This window comes from Lepisma saccharinum, chromosome 1, assembly GCF_977018435.1.
Source record: "Lepisma saccharinum chromosome 1, izLepSacc3.1, whole genome shotgun sequence".
Classification (NCBI taxonomy): Eukaryota; Metazoa; Arthropoda; class Insecta; order Zygentoma; family Lepismatidae; genus Lepisma; species Lepisma saccharinum.
Genome location: NC_139229.1, coordinates 113366594 through 113386627, shown reverse-complemented (window position 1 = coordinate 113386627; position 20034 = coordinate 113366594). Strand labels below are relative to the sequence as shown.

The following is a 20034-nucleotide window of genomic DNA, read 5'->3' as shown; positions in this document are numbered from 1 at the left end:
ACAAATTTTGCAGATCTTAACTACATGTAAACTAGATAATGAATACGTGCTGTTATATCCCTATTCTTGTACTGTCTTTTTAGCTATTCGTGTAATAATAACAATATAATATTAATTTATATATTTTAATTAGTATTATTTAATTTCATATAATTATCACACAGACTAATTATTTTAATTAAAACATCGTTATTATTATTATTATTCCTGAGACGCCTCCCCACCCCGAAATATACTTATACGTGGCTGATCTGTATGTATTTATTACCACATCATTTATGTATTTCACTTTTTTGTTACATAAATTTGGGACATCGAGCCATTATTTGAATGTTATGCCTGTTCACATTTGCAAACAGGGTCTCTCTCCTAGATAACATCGTAACATCATCCCATTGTAATCAACAGGTTTCGGATTCGATACCCGGTGGAGGCACATAGTGGTTCGTATCACATTTTAAACTGTAGGTCCACACACATTAGCCTATCTGTTCATAAAGTTGTTTTAAAACAAAACCAAACTATGCACTAGGCCTAGAACCATTATTTGAATTTGGATCTGGTCTAGGGTTCGAATCCCGTCTTGGGCATAAATGTTCTTTGTGGAGCTTCAATTTCATCACATCATCACTCATCTTAGCCAAAGAGTGGCAGAAAATCGAAGAAAAATAAACAAAATCAATCAATAAACATGCATGTGTCTGTTCGCGTTTGCAAACAGGGTGCGTGATAACATCGTCGCCTGGGTTCCGAGTTCCGGTTGAGGCACATATTGGTTAAGATCTCACTTGAAACTGTAGGTCCAGTTCAAATTGCCCTGTCTGTGCGTAAAGTGGACTTGAAAAACAATACTCAGATTATTGTAAATGAATCAAATAGTCTTCATAATGTGGTGGACAGCGGTGTACCCAAGAATTTCGTAAGGAGACATATAATTTCTATTGGAAGTTATAATGCTAATATCTATAATCTTTTCATGCATATTGCGTGTCTCTCTATGTAGAAATGTTTTGGGCCAAATGAGAGTTGCAACCCACATTCCCTCTCCTGGATATCCACAGGAATCATTATTGATTGTTATATTTTACTTCGCTTCTCTGCCACTCTTGGCTAATCGCGAAGATGGAGATGCAAAGTAAAAGATGAAATTGATGAAAAGTGACAGAAAAACGAAGTGAAAGTCAATCAATCAATCAAATCATTAATCCAGTCTTGCTGACAGCATTCACTCACGTCTCTTACAAAATGAAGTTTAATGACAGTTTTTAACATTAAGCAGCTTCCTTTCTGCGGATATACTTAAACAGGTATATTCAATAAAATACAGAAAATGTACATGATGAAATTACTCAGTGAAAGAAAGTTGGTGTGTCCGGTGTACAGATGCGGGAACCAGCACAAACGGTGCCGATAAGAAACGGGATGGTGGGGGGCATCAATTATGCTAATTTTGACTGACATTGCATCTGATTGGACAAGGTCCCAGTGTTGGCTCGAAACGTCAACGCCGACTCAAAACTTGCTGTTTTTTCCTCTTCTCGTCTAGTACTTTTATGCATGTTTGATGCAGTGATAGGTCTTTACAAGGACTTAGCAACAGTGACATACAGATAACAATGCCGGATTGTTGTTCTACCGCAACGAATCCTGTAAGAGCTAAAAAATATTGCAAGCTGTTCCGGTGTGAGGGGAAAAAAAAGAAGCAGGAAAAAAGCTGCTACACGAAAAAGCAGGTGTTTGAATTACGAACGCTGAAGTTAAGAAAAGAAAAGTGGTTTGGCAATACTTCCTCTCTGAAGCTTATAAGCTTCAGGCCATTTTTAAGTTATGCAAGCGTGGCATATTTTATTAAAGTTGGGAACACAGGAACAAGATAGAAGAATTGCGAAATACAGTTCCACTACTTAGTTGTAGAGTGTGGAGGCATAAGTATTACCACTAAGAGAAATAAAGTTTGTTTTGAATAATAAAAAATATCGGGTGATCAGTTTGAGATGTCAGAAAAGTAAACCGTTGTGTACAATAAGTTAATGTACGTATCTCTGAGCAGTTTGTTGTAATATACGCAGAAAGGAATATAAGTTTCGAATGAGTGCAGGTTGACAGACTTCAGCCGCGTGGCGCTAGCGTTCATGGTAGATAAATATAGTGGTCACGGTACAACAGCGCACAATGTATCGTAAGGGATGTGACATTTTAGTGTTATATGCACACTAGTACAGCCACATGGCTGTAAACCTGCACTCGCTCAAAACTTACATCCTTTCTGCATATATATACACAACGAACTGCTCAGAGATACGTACATTAACCTATTGTACACAACGGTTTACTTTTCTAACATCTCGAACGGATCACCCGGTAATTTCTGGCAACCAATCATTTGTTTAAATAGGCGACAAATGACAAATGAGTAAGTTTTTTGCTTTAGGGGAGGGTGGAGAGGGAAGCTCACTCAGTGGCGTATTTGTGATGTCATTTTGGGGGCTTTTTGGATATGCAAATTTGTAGGCTATAGGCTATATGTTACCAGTCAGTAAACTAATCTACGCGTACATCATTAAATCTTGAAACACTTACACTAAGTTTAGAAACACCCTATATAATATATATTATATCTTAGTATATTCTAAGAAAACCCAAACTCGTACACAAAAAGAGCTATACAACTTATAATACCAAAAACTTGACCAAATTTCTATGGTGAAGTTCAAACTAACGTCCATCTAACTTAACTCCAAGTTTCTTGTGAACACTTTAGTGCATGTAAAATATCAGCACTCGGCCATGAAAACTTTGGAAAACAACCTGCTGTTGTCTCGGTTGGTCAGTTTCATAATGGTGTCGTTCTTAGATCCATAAAGCTGCATACTTTTCGGCAGGCAGGGAAATCTTTGATGACTGGACCATAAATGGTGACGAAGGATTTTTGAACTGTGTTTGTTACATTTCGATTCCATTCCATTTCGTTTGAGGGGATGAAAACATCCCTGGAAGAGATGAAAATAATTTTCCCTTGCCTGGGATATTTTTTTTTGTGGGGGGAAATCCCCGGCATCTCCCCCGGTTAATCCGCACACTGCAAACGAGTGTTAACCCTTATTCAATTCACCATTTGTAATGAGTAACAAAAAAAATTGGTCTAAATTACCAAGTGTAATGGCTACTAAGTTCTTTGTTTATGATTATGAAAAAGCTTAACCAATTGTGGTGTGTTAATTCAAACAAATCAGTCTATTGTATTTGTTTTACGCAATGAGAGCTTCAAGAATCGGAGCAAAACGCGAAAGAAGCTGCTAACAACCTCTGCACCAGCATACGTGGAAACCCAGTTTTTAAATACCCGCAGGGGATGCAAGAGAAATACGAGGGGCAGTTTGTCGAGCAATACTTGTGATCTCACTGCACTTATTATTAATATGTTGTGACTCCAAATCCGCGCGGAGTGGTTAGCACATTGCGATACACCAGGGGTTCTGGGTTCGAATCCCGGTTTGGGTATGTGTGTTCCTTGTGAGTGAATCTTCATCAATGTCACAGCATCAACACCCATCCTCATCATCGCGATTAGCCAAAGCTGCAGATAAGAGACACCCAAACGTCAACCTCCCTTCCACGTAGTACAGCCTGGACTGCATTTTGCAGACTAGCGAGTCTCTGGCGTCTGGACTCACAGCCAGTATAATCCTCTGTGAGACGTGTGTTGTATCGCCCCTATATGTGATTGTCCCTTCATCAAGCTCATCTTATCGCCATTAATTCTCATCTTCGCGATTAGCCAAAACTGGCAGAAGCGAAGTAAAATAAACTAAATCAATATCACAAGTACTAAAAACAGATTTAGTAATCACAACCCTGGTGTACAAAACATGCTAGAGCCACGAGAATTCACATGCTCAATAAGACTAGTTATTTTCTATGCACCCTGTCTATGTAATACATTCGAAGCTAAACGGGGACATGGAAGATGAAATCGAGGCAACTTCGATTCCTTTTAAACTGCGTATCCAGTTCCGATTAGCCTAGCTGTGCATATAGTGGACATATCCCACCAAGAACGTCGTTGACTTGCCAATATCAGATCAAAGCCTTGCACCTGAAATGCAGGGCAAACCCTTCCCTGCAGTTCTGCGAAGAGAGACTGGTGGTGGGGGAAGGAGATGAAAGGTGATTAGCTGTTGAAAAGAAGTAAGCGATGGGAAAGCGATACGCGTGTGAGTGAGCGATAAAGCGGCACGAGAACTTGCAATTATAAGGCGGGGCAGAATTAGCGGAAGCTCTGTACGCATGCTTTGCCAAAGTTTCCGTCTCCAGCCGTACGTGCATATGTGGGCACACTGTTGTCTCGCCTTCAGGAATCGCATCGAAATGGATTTTGCGTCACCCTTAGCAAATTGGGAGGGGGAGGACATACTCCTCTTAGATATATCTGAGTAACTTTCCACTCCTAACCTAAAAGAAATGATAGGGTAGAAACAGTGGCATCTCAAGAATTTTCGAAAAGGACGATGGGCTAGGTAATTTTTTTTTACTAGTCAGTCCTCATCCTGCCATCTTTTCCTGCCTTTGACGTTCTCTTTTTAAGAGTACTGGACCAAAGTAGGGGGGGGCTGGGTTATGATCGCACCACCCCCATTTGGGTACGCCAGTGGTAGAAATAGATTTGACAAATTTAGAGATTTGAGAAAAGCAATTGTGAAATATTACGTCAATGCTTGCACAAGTTGAAGTAAAAAGGAGAATATATCGAAATGTCATATAGTAATGCGTTATGTACACAAATAGATAGAGGCAGTATTAATCATTATAGTTGTAAAGCATGCACACACACACTCATAAACACATGAATATATCACACGATAGTTTAAAAAAGACAAGGAAAAGGAAGTAAGAGGAAGTGAGATACAAAGAGAAACAGAGAAAATTGGAAAGGAAAAAGAGAAAAAGAAAAAAACAGAGACAGAAAGGCGAAAACGGAGAGAGAGAGAGAGAGAGAGAAAGTAAAACTCAATCACAACTGCCTGAGATCAGCGTTCAGCTAAAGTTTCGCCACATATCCAAGTGCCTGACTCGGTTTCCTACTTTTAAATGGCATCACGAAATGTTTGTAGCTAATTATCCACGGCATGTCCATATACGTAAAAGTTAGAGGAACCAACGTTTAAGTAGCGTGATTTAAGAAAAAATAATCAAATATGAGCACAGGTTTAACGTGCATAATCAAGCAACTAACCCCTAATAAGCCAACCACCTAAATTTTTTCGAATTTTCAACTGAAAATTTTTATAAACAATTGAAAAAAAATTAAATTGCTACCTAGGATGTTTCCAATATTTCTGTATTACTTTTGTTTTTAAAAACATAAATGTAACGTACATAGGAGGCAAAATTCACTTGGTGGCGTATCAGGCATCCCCTTTAGAAGTTTTTCTTTCCAAGACTCTCATGACAGTGACAGTGTACAATTGGTTGGTAACGATGGTATTTTTTATAATTATTAAAATTAATAAATAACTGCATCTACATCAAAAAGCATTAATGAAAAATTAATATAGTTTTTTTGAGTTTTAGTAAATGGTAAAATAGTGTGACACTCATGCAATAATTGGTTATTCTTTTTTTTATTAATGATTGTATTTTTTGTAATTATCGTAATAAATAACTGCACATATACAGGGTTAGTCAAAATTATGTTAACATTAAATGGGACAAACCAATCCATTAGTGTTAACATAATTTTGACTAACCCTGTATAATCAACAAAGGAAGCAGTGATATGAAGACATATTGGTTTCCTGAATTTTAGTGATAGAAAAGTCTGTGCCTGTGAGCCCCCACCCCCACACCTCAGGTAAGTTTGTCGTACGGCACAGGTAAGCAAGGGTTCAAATGGGTAATCTATAAGCGTTATATTTAGTTATACTAGCTGATAACCCCCACCCCTTACGGCGTGATTCCAGGCGGTCCTTTGCCTACTCAAATTATCTACACACACACATTCGAAAGTAAGGTTACTTTTTTACGTCTCGTATTAGTAGAACGCCAAGGTAGAAACATTGTTCTAGGCTTTATTTAGAGAAAAAGAAGAAGAAAAAACATATACAGACAATAAGATTGATGTGTTTCAGACAGTTAGCATGTTTGTGTGGAAATAGTAATCCTCACCTTCATATCGATGCAAAAACAAATGAAGGGCTCGGATGTAAAACATGGTAAGTGGCATTTTGGTCATTTCTGAATTTATTAAGAAAAAAGGTTATTAGAAGCTATACTGTAGAAAAATTGTTTTCGTGTTGTGTTTACCAATTTCAGAAGGCTTCAACAGAGTCCAATGCAAATTGTATGACATGGCAATTTCACTTGAAAATTGAAGGATGACACATTTTACTTTGTAACTGAAAAATGATGAAAATGTCACATACGTACCATGTTTTACACCATGTGATTTTTTGTTGTGATTGCCCTAAGTGGCGACCAGTTGGATTTTGAGAGGAGTAGCGGAAGCTGTAGAAGTCACCCCACCCACCCTACAATTTTCCATATGTATAACAATCATGTTTTGAAAAATCAGAGAAATAATAAGCCTACAGGTGAAGTAACAATTTAGAACTAAAATGATAATTTCAGATTCCCACTTCAAAGTTATTTTAGAAAGGGTATAGGTCATGTTAAAATTATTGCCGAACTCTTGCTTATACAATGCTTACAACTGCAAGATCTCTGTGATCAGTAGGGCGACTGAGCCTCATTATTATATATATATATATATATATATATATATATATATATATATATATATATATATAAACTATAGGCCTAGACCGAGAAAAATTATCCCCATTTGAACGTGGAATCCGCCCGAATTCCATTTTCAATACGATTCTCCCTACTACCACGCGAAAGATATGGGTTCGATTCCCGCTCTGAGTAATGACAAATAAGCTTCTTTATCTCTCTTTCTTTCCCCTTTTTGTCTTTCTTTCTCTCTTTCTTTTTCCATATATCCCTTTCTTCCCTTGTTTGTCTATCTCCTTCTTTCCTTCTTTCTTTCTTTAGGTCTCTATCTCTCTTCTTCTGTTTGTCTATTATCTCTTTCTGTCCTCTCTTTCTTGATTTCTCTACTTATTTTCTCTTGCTTCATCAGTTTGTATATGTATGTCTTTCTTTCTACTTTTCTCGAGTTCTCTTTTCTTCCTCTGTCTTTTAATATTTATATTTCTCTCCTTCTTCCTCTGTCTATTTATCCTTACCTGCTCCTTATCTTCTTGTGTCTATATCATTCTTTCCACCCGTCTCTATTTTTTCTGTTCCTTCCTCTATTTATCTCTTTATCCATATTCCTCTCTCTATTCCTCTGATTGTCAATTTGATCTCTATCTTCTCTCCTCCTCTGTTCTTCTTTATCATTGATCTCTCTTTATATCCCTCTGTGATGCTCTACTATACATAAAAATGCTTCTAAAAAAATGTCATGTAGCTTTGGGTGAGCAGAAACGAACCGGTGGCAGCGTCACTGACAAATATACGAGTGCACTCTTGTCGACAATAAAATAGTTCTTTTCCTTGTCGTGCTGGTTACACAAGTCAATGTCCAAAAGCTGATTTTGTTTTGTAAACGTATGGAACCATCGCCATTATTACGTGTGCATAACCTTCACAACGCAATCATCCTTATTTAATTTACAACATAAGCCATATTGATGGCAGGAATGATAGTTTCATTATAATGTAGTCTCTCCCAGGCAAGCGCAATGAAGTCAGAGATCACAAGCAGTGAAGAGGATACCCTGATCTGACGTAGCGCGTACAATATGAAATGTGGTTGCGGTTTTCTCGACCTGGGCTGTATATCCAAGCAAACTCGCCATAGTGAACGTAGAAATTATATCTTTCGCCGGAGCAGCTATGGCTTCAAATTATACCTGGAAGACGAGAAGAAAACGCCAGAGGCAGAAGTACAAGGCCTGCTCGTGTGATGCAAGGGGGGCGACTCAAGACAGATTGAGGAAGAACGTTAAGAAAAAGGGGTAGAAAGAGACAAGAAAAGTAGACTTGATGTTGGGGTAGGAAGGTAGAGAATGGTTATTTGCCGCACTGGCAATAAGACGAAAGGAACAAGAGTCCGGGAGATTTACGATTTTTGGAGGAAAAGCAAGTGGAATCCATCAATTTGATTGTCTCTTTTTTTCCTTCTTATTTCTTCCCCCTCTTCCCCCTCCTAATCATTATCTTTTGTGGAACATGAGTGTGTTGTTTGGGAGTTGTGTGGAAAACCTTGTACCCGTCCTTCAATCCCGTTGCTTCGGACTCAACAAGGTGGTCCGCCTGCAAGGTCTAGAATTTGAGACCCCCGGTTCTATACTTGGAGATTTTCTCATAGATGTCAAATCTGAGCGTGTAAAAATAAGATAAGTGTACATGCCTACGTAACTTAATACGTAGCACGTCAAGCACAATGTTTTTGAATTTGTGTAATACAAGTAACCTCATTAAGGGTGTACAGTCACCGCCAATAAAAATGAGACACCTAGATCCCTGCAAGACGTTATGTGTGTTGCCTAACTCTACGGCGCTAAGTGGATTATAATAGCAAATTTCAATGCCCAAAGAGGGGGTTCATGACGAATTATTGGAGAGGTATCTGTGTGGAAGGTAACCCAAACTGAGGCGAGGGGAGAATTGATTGATTTTCATTGGTTATTAAAGAGTAATGTCACTTCTCCCAGAGTCCTCGAGAAAGTACTGGCGTTCAATATAGTCGGATTGCGAGGGTTAGGTCTAAAAACTGTCTTTCTGGCTTCGCTCGCAATGCATCATTTTCTGTAAGAGTCGCAAGTTTGTAAGTCTATTAATTTTAAGGTAAAAGTAGTATACCATTTGTTTTCATGATGATGCCATATGCAAGGTGCGTATCTTGTCCACCATTCATTCACATCGTTAAAATGTTACCATAAAATGATACCGTTAAAGTTAATCTGAATGTCGATTTACAAAAATAGAACTCGCCCGTTTCTTATTTCTATTTGAGCCCACTTGTATTATTTACTCTTACAATTAGTTTGTCAAGGGTGGGGAGGGAGGAGAAAAGCTATAATGCCGTTGTTTAGATTAAACAGTTTTTCTTCCTAAAAATAATGTTTATTTTACTTCGCTTCTCTGGCACTTTTTCGCTAACCGCGAAGAGAGAATGAGTAATGATACGATGAAATTGATGAAGGGACACTCACAAAGAACACCCATGCGCGCTGTGCTAACCACTCCGCCACGGAGTTCGGCGAACATAAAATTGTCCTCTACATAAGAGGAACATAGTGTTATTATTAACACTATAGTGGCCTCTTGTCTGCCCAAAATAATCTCCGTAAAACTTTAGTTGAAGAGTGGGAGAGATGTGTTATCTCTTTATGAGCATTTTCTCCACATCTTATCCATTGATAATATGTGAAGAACTGGGTCCAAAGTACGTAATAACAGATACAGGGATATAATTTTTAAACATGTTCCTCTTTTCCCTTAAAAACAATATTACCAAGATATCCAATACCTATTTCGGACCAACGTACCCAATGCTTTCAGTCTTGCCATATCGCTTTCAAACGAACGTATGCAATCCTTAAGGTAATAAATTTAAACAATAAAAAGGGTGGGGGTGGAAAATTAGTACAGGGGATATCGTGCGTTCGTGTAATAGTCAAATTATCATGTACTTTACGGGAGGTCTTAACGCTATGATGCACATGTGGGACGTGTGTGTACACACGGAATATCGCCCATGATCCGTGCATGAACGCCGTGAAATTCTTGTTCTTCAACCTTCTCCTTCTGAAGCCCCGCCCACACAGATCTTGTCCCATCCCACTCCGTGCCATCCCTCCCCCGCTCGGTTTCTTCCACGGACAAGAAGCAGTGTATCCAACTATAGTGTAAAAGTTTGCTCTCTCGTTCTTTCTTTTTTCTGTCCAAACAAAGTTTAAATTTTGTTTTAGAGTTTCGCTGAGTAATTGAACCTGATAAATATTTTTGTGAAAATAAGTATCATATTACGAAGAATTGTGTCGCTAATTTACATTAGGAAAAATAGTTCTCTGAATTACTCCTCAAATTCGGGAGAATCGTAGTACATGTCTGTATATTTGCAATAATTTCGTGACGTCATCAGCCCGTTTTAGAGTTATAATCAGCAAAAGCTAAAATATTTCACAACAAGGAACCTATAATAGTGCCGCCATAAGAACCAGCCCCCCTTCACAGCGCAGAACTATTATTTTGACAAAATCCCATTTCCCTGCTGGCTGCTTCGGGGAGGAGATGTTGTTATGTTGCCGCTTGTTGCTCCAAAAAGGGGCACAGCTGTAGGTTTGACTGCAAGTGTCTTCGTAGGTAAACGCGGCAACAGAAGGGCACTGCCATACAGGAGAGTCCCGCTGCGGGAGTTACGGCGGCCTCACTCTAGGCCTACCCATGGTGTAGCGGTAACATTGTCGACTTTCAATCAAGGTGTCACGGGTTCGATACCCGGTGGAGGCACATAGTGGTTCGCATCCCACTTTAAAATGTAGTCTCAATCCATATTAGACATAAAAACCAAACCTAAATGCAAACAAAACAAGAGACCTACAGATCAATAAAGTTAAAATAAGGCTTCTCAAAGGGTTATCTAGAATTTTCGACTTGGGAGGGAGTTTGTAAGTTCGTATTTTGGAAGATGTAAGTGTAAATTTAGAGCCAAATTACTATAAATTGGGTCCTTCCGAAAACTTTTATGGGGCGTTGAGGAAATTTGGAGTGGAGAGAGGTTAGGAGATTGTGAGGTGTGGCCTTTAATGATCTATTATTTCGAATTAATTTATCTTGTCTCATTTTTCTGAGCTTTTTTTTCCCACGGCAACCTTATCCTCTACTGAATTAGATTCACACTGATCACCCAGGGGAATCTCCCTATTCAATCCTGCATTGGCATCATGGGATACAGTAAGCTGAAGCCACCATAGTGTAACAGAAAATAACCTCAAATCACTCAATTCTCACTATTATTAGGATTATATTTCACAGACCTTCAAGCCTATGTCTATGAAAATTACAAATGTCCATAGCAGCCGACTGTCTGATTAAGAAAGAGGTAACCTCCTATGCACGCAAATATGGTGAACTTTTGTTGCATCAAAATAACGAGTGAAATGCATCATAGGGTTATTTTATCGTCTGCTGTATCGTGTGAGTGTGATGTATTAAAAATGCATCATTTGAGAAGATCTGATACAATACATGTGGCAATTGATACACAAAAAATACATTGTCAACCTTGATTTAATGCATTTTTGGGTCTCTGTGTATATTTCTTTTTTAAACGAGAGAACCCTAATTATCCAAAGACAGAAAAGCGTCGAAAAAAGAAACAGAAATAAAGTATATTACTAGAGAAACCTAACTCCAAAAATGCGGTTTTCAGCTTTGAATAAATAAACTTCTCTGAAGCGCTCAATTTAGAGTCAAATCGACATCTCCCACTTCAAATCCTTAGCAGTAAGATGGAGTCACGTATCTCCAATTTACTGACTCTTTTCAAGTCAAGACATGTATATTCCTAAGAATACATTATTCCATCTCTCCTGTAAATTTCATAAATTGGAGTTACGTCCCCCTGGTTCACACGACGATTTGAACTTGAAACACGAAGGAACGATTTTAACATTCAATCGTGAATACAGTGAGAATGCTTAAAATCAAGAAAAGGCGTTGCAAAATTTTCACAAAATATGAAACGGCAAAAGTGGTTCACAGCAATTCGCAATAACCACAAGACCACCACAATTTTTACACCTCGGAAAATATCACTTGACCTAGTATTGTTTACTGCGAGTTGGCAACCCTGCAACCTTCTCCATTGCCATCGCTCATGTTCCTCCTTCCATCTGCATTTTTTCCCCATGAAGAGTCGGTTCTATTAATGAGAATCCAGAAAGGCTGAACGGAATAATGGTTGAACCCTCAACGTTTCCAAGTCTACCTGTCAGTCTTCCTCTGCATGTGATTACACTGTGCATTTGACCTCATGGGGGACCTTCAGCTGAAACCATTTGTTTGTGTCAAATACGGGAGGAAGGTTTTGTACGTGTGCATGTACTTCATGCCACGCCGAAAATCCTCCCCCCCCCCCACACACACACACGCTGACAGACATAGTTGATGAGGAAAGAGGGTCATATAGGCTAATCCAGTTGAAACCGCTCAGAATTTTCCTGCTGTGTGAAAACCAGCCATCTTGAAAATGGGTAAATTTGGGCAGCCTTCTGTTATTTCCTGCATGCGTAACGAAAAGAGTGGATTGATATTCACGAAAACAGTGGCTAGTTAAAAAAGAAAGCTAATATGAACTGAAAGAAGCAAAGTATGTAGTAAAAGGAGGAAAGAATGTAGTAAAAGGAGAAAAATATGTTGTAAAAGAAGGAAAGTATGTAGAAGAAGGAAAGTATGCAGTAAAAGAAGGAATATATGTGGTAAAAGAAGGAAAGTATGTAGGCCTAGTAAAAGAAGGAAAGTATGTAGTACAGTAAAAGAAGGAAAGTATGTAATTAGTAAAAGAAGGAAAGCATTTAGTAAAAGAAGGAAAGGATGTAGTAAGAGAAGGAAAGTATGTAGTAATGGAAGGAAAGTATGTGGTAAAGGAAGGAAAATATGTGGTAAAAGAAGGAAAATATGTAGTAAAAGAAGAAAAGTATGTAGTAAAAGCAGGAAAGTATGTAGTAAAAGAAGAAAAGTATGAAGTAAAAGAAGGAAAAATGTAGTAAAGGAAAAAAAGTGTGTAGTAAAGTAAGGAAAATATGTGGTAAAATAAGAAAAATATGTGGTAAAAGCAGGTAAATATGCACTCCAAGATAACTGCACTAAAAACGTAGAAAGAAAGGTGTTAAAATGACAAAAAAGAAAGTAGATATGCAATAACAAAGGCAAATATTCAGTAAAGGAAAGCAAATATGTATAAAAGTAAGGCAAGTATGGGCTAAAATAAAGAAAATATGCAGTAAAAGAAGGATATCTGCATTAAACAAAGGAAATAATGCATTACAAGAGAAAAATGAATTAAAGGTAGAAAAATAATCACAGTTGAAAATGACAAACCTAAATAAACTAAAAAAAAAAGAGGGTAAATATACCGCGTTAGGTAATACACTTCCTGTCTTGCAACCATAGGTTTCTGGTTCGAATCCAGGCCTGGGCATAGGTGTTCTTGTACCTTCATCAATTTGATTCCATTCATACTCATCGTCGAGATCAGCCAAAAGTGGCAAAACGTCAATATTAAGGAATAAAAATACAAGTATGCACTAAGTTGATAAATTTGTACTAAAATATGAACTAACGAAAGGAAAATACACTGCAAACGAAGTCAAGTGTACATCAAAGAAAAATTTCAAATAATACATTGTGAAAATTTTACTGATGAAATGATGGTCGAAGGCCATCAATTTCCACTGCAATCCAAACAATAAATAAAATAACCATGCATTAATGGCCTATAATTTATGTAATTAAAATGGCTCATTTTTTAAAAATATATTCATTATGCACGCAGCTGCAATTTACAATCATTGTAGGCTATATCTTTTTGAATTAAACATATTCAAATTTAAAATTAAAGAAAAAAAAACGGTTGCGAAATTAAAGACAGAATGTTAAATTGTAATGTTAGAATTTGTAAATCTTACGGCAACTTATAACGGTGTAAAAGACAAATAGGCTTAAAAACATACGCAAATTATTAGTAGTAATTAAAATGTTCTTTAGTTGACTCACCATAAGTATAAAACTCATTGTGTAAGGGATTTACAAATTAATTTGACACACAAATGTTACCTACGATTGCAACGAAGAATTCTATACTATGGTTACCGGTTTCGATTTCGACTTCCGGTTAAGGTAAGGTAGTTTGTTTTCGTAACGTCTCTATCTGCCTATGCGAGTCTAAGAAGCGAACCTACCAACGTCACAAGCTTGATCGCGAGCATAAGTGATAGGTGGTGGTCGAAATTACGTCAGCGATTTACTGCGAAGGACGTTACTTGATTGGAAGCTTCGGCAGCTGTGACTCGCTTTCAAGCTGCTAATGCGGTACAGCCAGGGATGTTAGGAAAACAATCGCACTATACACATACACAAATCAGAGTCAGTGCCTGTAATTTTCTTGCTTCTTGGTGATCATGGGTTCACATCCTGCGCTATAACACTGCGCACCTTTGATGTAAAGTCAACACCAGGGGCAAACTGCGCAAGTCACATGTGATATTGAAACTCGGGGCATAATAATTGTCCACAAATTGCCGTACATGTTCTTTATCCTGAGAGAGAGAGAGAGAGAGAAAGAGAGAGGGATAATTGTGTGGATAATGACAGGACAGACGCTGCCTAAAGGTGAACAGCTATTTGCGGCGCAACACATGCACGCAGGAAGTCAATAAGAAAGAGGAGAGGAAATTTCGCTCACGACAATAGAGGAGAATTAAAGGTAGAAAAAAAAGAGATATGCGGTACACATGCAAAAGATATGCTATTATGAACATAATGGAACATAATTGGGACAGAATTGTTTGATAATAGTCATCTTATAGTTTTGTTTTATTTTCATTTCTGTCGTACAATTAGACACGATACACAAATTACGGTTGCCTTGACTTTTTTGATTGTCTCCTAGGAGGCGCTTTTCAGAAATGCGAATCGAAATGTTTTTCGCGTTCGACAGTGTTCTTGTGGAGACGACTGTTGAAGTGTGGACGTACTCCTTCTCGCTGCTGTGGCGTGTTTTGTGGTTTTTAGCCGTGTGCGTGCCATGGATCGGATGTACAAAGTGAGTACATCAACAAGAGTGTCGAGTGTATGGTTGATTTGTATAACACGTGGTTGTATCGTATTGGTAAATGTGAGATGTTTCAATCGCTTGTGTTTGAAATAGCTTATTTGTGACAGATTTCTTTGCTATGAAACTGTTACAAGTATTTACAAATCCTACACACCCGCGAAGGGGGGGGGGTCAGTATTGACTCGGTAGGGGAGGGGGATAAGCTTAGTCCACTGTGGGTCGACTTGATGTTCTTGGTTTGATTTAATTTTTGTTACATAGCGTCGCTTTTCTGCAATTTTTGGGTAATCGCGCCGATGAGGATGAGTGACGATATGATGAAATTGATGAAGGGTCACTCACAAAGTACAACAATGTCCATGCCGGGATTCGAACCCGGGACCTCGGACGTCTTAGCACGCTGTGATAACCACTTCGCCACGGAGGTCAACTGCGTTGGATTTTAATACTGTGCTATTACTACTACTTACATTACTGATATTATACATATATCGGTCTTCCTGACGGCGTCGTCGCGTTGCAATGAAGGGGTACGAGGTTCGATACCCGGTGGGGCACGGATCCCGCTTTAAACTTTATAGTCCAGTTCCGATTAGCCAATGTATGACTAAAACACACTTAAAAATTTCAAAAACTCATAATTCAAACTATTATTATTATTATTATTCATCTGTTCATTGGCCCTATTAAGCTTGAGATAAATGCGAAGCTATAAATAATAATCAAACACAACAATACAAAGAAACATTGTTGGATTTTGCTATCGTCAGTAACTAAGCAATAAACCATGAATTTCTTTCATTGCAGGCGTGGAAAAACTCTCCAAGTCCTTCAAACCCAGACGACTGGAATAAGTTAACGAGGAGAAGGATTTGATATAGGTAAGAGCAAAGACCTTTGTGTTTTTTGTACGATTGTTATTGAAAAAAAAGTTAAGTTACACGGCAAACAAATGATGCTATCTTTTAATTGAATGCATGGAATTTCCTGTTTGTTTTGCACTTGTCTCTTTCTCTCTCTCACGTCCGTAATTATCATGTTGCATGAAGTAAGGAGTTGGTGAAAAATATAACGCATATGCAAGATTTTAATCCTTGGGTTCGTACCGTGCAGACTTCACCTCCTTGTCTGTCATTTCTATACGTTTTCCACTGTCGCGTGCATTTCATTATGTTTCCTTTGCGTTGCAATTTCCATTATAGCGAATTTGGATGCAAGAATTGTGATTAAACCTTGGTAAAATTATGTCACAGTGATTCTATAATATTTAGACATTTATGGTCGGGCCACACAGAAAGAAAAATAAAAAAAGTTTTATTAAGCTTTTTGGTAACAATGAACAAAACAATTGGTAGCCTTTTGATCAATTTTTTTGGTGTGGTAACTAAGCAAATCGTTGATATTACTAAAATAATTTGCTTCTAGTGCACAATCATTTAGCGAACAATCTATTTAACCAAACGTTTCGTTACCAGAGACTATTTTTTTGGTTACGCCAAACAAACATTTCTTCTTTTGGATAGAAACATTTAGTGATCCATTTTACGGCAATTTTTTATATTTTTTTATATTAAGCTTTCTCTCTGTAGGGTGTACCAAATGTCCCATTACCCCCTCTTAGAATTGTAGACAAACCTGCAAAATGTTATTTTAACAGCATGCGTATGATGAGAGGATGGTATACCATTAAATCAGACCAATGGCCACCATTTACTCTGTGTGCACACCGCCATTTTCATGGCACAGTATTTTTCGCCTCCAGGTGCGATGTGAAATCCTCCCTAACGTGGCTGGCGTGAAGGAAACAAACGCACTGCGAACAGCTTCTTGAAGTTCCTCAGTTGTCTGATAACGATTATGGGCGACTTTCTGTTTGATGTGCCCCATAGCGCATTATTACAAGATGTCAGATTTGGACTTCGGGATGGCCATTTTAAAGGTGATGGTAAATTTGGCGATCCTCGTCCAATCCGTTTGTCTCTGAACACATCATTGAGGAATTCTCTTAAAATGGCCACCCTGAAATCTAGATATGACATCTTATGTTACGGAGGATTTCACATCGCACCTGGAGGCAAATAATACTGTACCATGAAAATGGCAGTGTGCACACAGATCCTCTGGAGTAAATAGTGGTCATTGGTCTGATTTAATGGTATACCATCCTCTCATCATACGCATGCTGTTAAAATAACATTTTGCAGGTTTGTCTACAATTCAAAGGGGGGGGGGGGTAATGGGACTTTTGGTAGACCCTGTACATATTTGCTACTTTAAGTAACAACATGGTAAAATGGATCACTAAATGCTTCTACACAGAGGAAAAATGTGTCTTTGGAATAATAGAAAAAAGTTTCTCATAAAGAAATGTGTTTAAATGATTGTTCACCAGGACCAAATAATTTTAGTAATTGTGCACTCTTATTTAGACTTACCAAAAAATTACCAAAGTTAGTAAAGCTACCATTTTTTTTGTTTATGGCTAGCAAAACGAGAACGTGGTTTAAAAATCGAAACTAGACAAGAAAAGAGAAACGGATAATTTCTACGAGACACGAGACTGATAAAAAAAATGTGCATTGTATTGCGCCATGAAGGCACAGACGGTATGGAGGTAGCGCTCCACACATAGTAGACTTCGGCTACATTGGAGGTGATGTGATCAACACCAATTCTCCAGCCATCTTTAATCAACCCTCGAGGTTTGTCTCTCAGATACCCATTGACTGGATGCGGAGTGATCCCCAGAGACGTTTTATGCAGGGAGATCATCCGAAAAATTTCCACCTGATGCCTATTGCCTAAACTGGAAATCCAAGCTAGGTCTCCTAGTCAGACCCCCTACCGACTCGGTCACGGTGGCTTCTCAAAAAATGCCAGTAATAGTCATATATTTAACTCATCAACATATTATGTTGAATTTCAACAATCAAATATTACACATACCTCTTGTGATGGGCTGAGCGGTTAGGAACTTACGTTTCCACCGAATATCAATTCCCTCCTCTTCTCCGTGCCTGAAGAACTCTCTTCCTTCAGACCAAATAATTTACTCGATATTACTCGGAGGAGTGATATAGTGGTTCGAATCCCACTTTAAACTGTAGATTCAGTCGTGATTAGCCTATCTGCAGTATCAATAACTCAAAATGACATTCAGCTAAAACTATCGTGCATTTTACTTTAGGGATACCAAATCAAGGTCTTGCTACTTCTGTGGCCGAGTGCATTAAGATGCCAACTTACTGCCTTGCCTTCCCAACACATCGAGATTAGCCAAAAGTGGTAGAAGAGGCAACGTAAAACAACATAAAACGTCAAGATTAGCCAAAAGTGGCAGAAGAGGCAACATAAAACAAGATATAACGTCAAGATTAGCCAAACGTGGCAGAAGAGGCAACGTAAAACAAGATAAAACGTCAAGATTAGCCAAACGTGGCAGAAGAGGCAACATAAAACAAGATAAAACTTCAAGATTAGCCAAAAATGCAGAAGAGGCAACGTAAAACAAGAAAAAATGTCGAGATTAGCCAAAAGTGACAGAAGAGGCAACGTAAAACACGATAAAATGACCGACATTATAGCTGAAAGTGGCAGAAGAGGCAACGTAAAACAAGAAAAAATGTCGAGATTAGCCAAAAGTGACAGAAGAGGCAACGCAAAACAAGAGAAAATCACCGACATTAGCTGAAAATGGCAGAAGAGGTAACGTAAAACAAAAAAATCTAGATTAGCCAAGAGACAACGTAAAGCAAGAAGAAACGTCGAGATTAGCCAAAGGTGGCAGAAGAAGCAACGTAAAACAAGAAAAATGCCAATACCAGAAAGCTCAACGAAACAGGCTATTCAAACAGTTCTTTTCTGTGTATCTGTTGCCGTAAGCACAACTCCAACAAAAAAAATGCATTTTCTTTTTCTTAAGATAGGCAGAAACAGAAAATATTTTAAGCAATGATGTAAGAGAACGATCACGGGAATGAAGCCCTTTCATCCGACCGTCTGGACTTCCCACAATTGACAGGTCGTGTCTGCCACCATGGATCGAATTCCATCATGAACGTCCAGGCTGTGGGAGTTTCACGACACGCACACACACACACAGTACAAAGGGCATCGGTATGTCCCTTCGCACTGGAACGTGCAGCGAAGAATATTTCCCCAGCTCCGCATGAAAGACAGCAAAAAATATTAACTCCGGGTTCTGTGGTGAAAGAAGTAGAGAGGGGAAGCTACATTATGCCTCGGTGGAGAGGGACTTTTTAGCTCAGCAAAAACTTTCCGTGATCAATATGCCAGTTCAGTTTTTCTCCTCATGGCTTTTAGGAGAAATTCCCTCATCAATACAATTTTTATTTAACAACCTTATTCAAGGTAATAATGTCAACAGGATAGTGGATCAAATATTATAGTATAAATAGTAAGTAGTGTTAGTGGAAGTAGTTTCTTTGCGAGTAGCAGCAGTAGTAGAGTGCTTATGGTAATGCTGGTATAGTGGTGCTGGTGTGGTAATGGTGGTAGTACCTGTGAATATAGTAGTAGTACTAGTAGTAGTTGCTGTTGTGGTGGTGGTGGTAGTGGTGGCAGCAGCAGCAGTGCTTGTGGGGACGGTGGTAGTAGATATTTGTGTGATAGTAAGTGGAAGCAGTATTACTTGTGGAGATGGTGGTAGGAGTAATATTTGTGGTGATGGTGATAGCAGTGACTTGTGGTCATGATGGTGGTAGGAGTAATCCTTGTGCTGATGGTGGTAGGAGTAATACTTGCTCTGGTGGTAGCAGTAATACTTGTGGTGATGGTAGAAGTAATACTTGTGGTGATGGTAGAAGTAATACTTGTGGTGATGGTAGCAGTAATACTTGTGGTGATGGTAGCAGTAATACTTGTGGTGATGGTAGCAGTAATACTTGTGGTGATGGTAGTACAGTAGCAGTACTTGTGGTGGTGGTGGTAGGAGTAATGCTTGTGGTGATGTAGTAGTAGTAGTAGTGCTTGTGGTAATGGCAGAATAGTAGTACTTGTAGTGATGGTGGTGACAGTATTTGTAGTAGTTGTGGTGATGCTGGTAGCAGCACATGCAGTGGTTATTGTGGTGGTGACAGTAATACAGGTGGTTGTGGGGACACTAACAGTGGAGTTAGTGATTGCGGTGATAGTAACAGTAATGCTGAATGTGTTGGTAA

General features: G+C 38.5%; 1 protein-coding gene and 1 long non-coding RNA gene across 5 annotated transcripts in view; one reads left to right on the top strand and one right to left on the bottom strand.

The window, feature by feature from the left end:
- LOC145986662 (uncharacterized) overlaps positions 1-20034 on the top strand; it is a 176183-nt gene that overhangs the window by 72731 nt on the left and 83418 nt on the right. For 2 of the 4 annotated variants that reach the window (XR_014441599.1, XR_014441600.1), the window contains exon 3: positions 15662-15735. This is a non-coding gene — a long non-coding RNA (uncharacterized LOC145986662). Of the gene's footprint in view, positions 1-14480; positions 14504-14740; positions 14843-15661; positions 15736-20034 lie in introns of those variants that run through there. The other 2 variants (XR_014441601.1, XR_014441598.1) reach the window with 2 other exon arrangements.
- Positions 1-20034, bottom strand: part of lms (lateral muscles scarcer) — a 270244-nt gene that overhangs the window by 201928 nt on the left and 48282 nt on the right. The gene's annotated exons all lie outside the window — the stretch shown is intronic.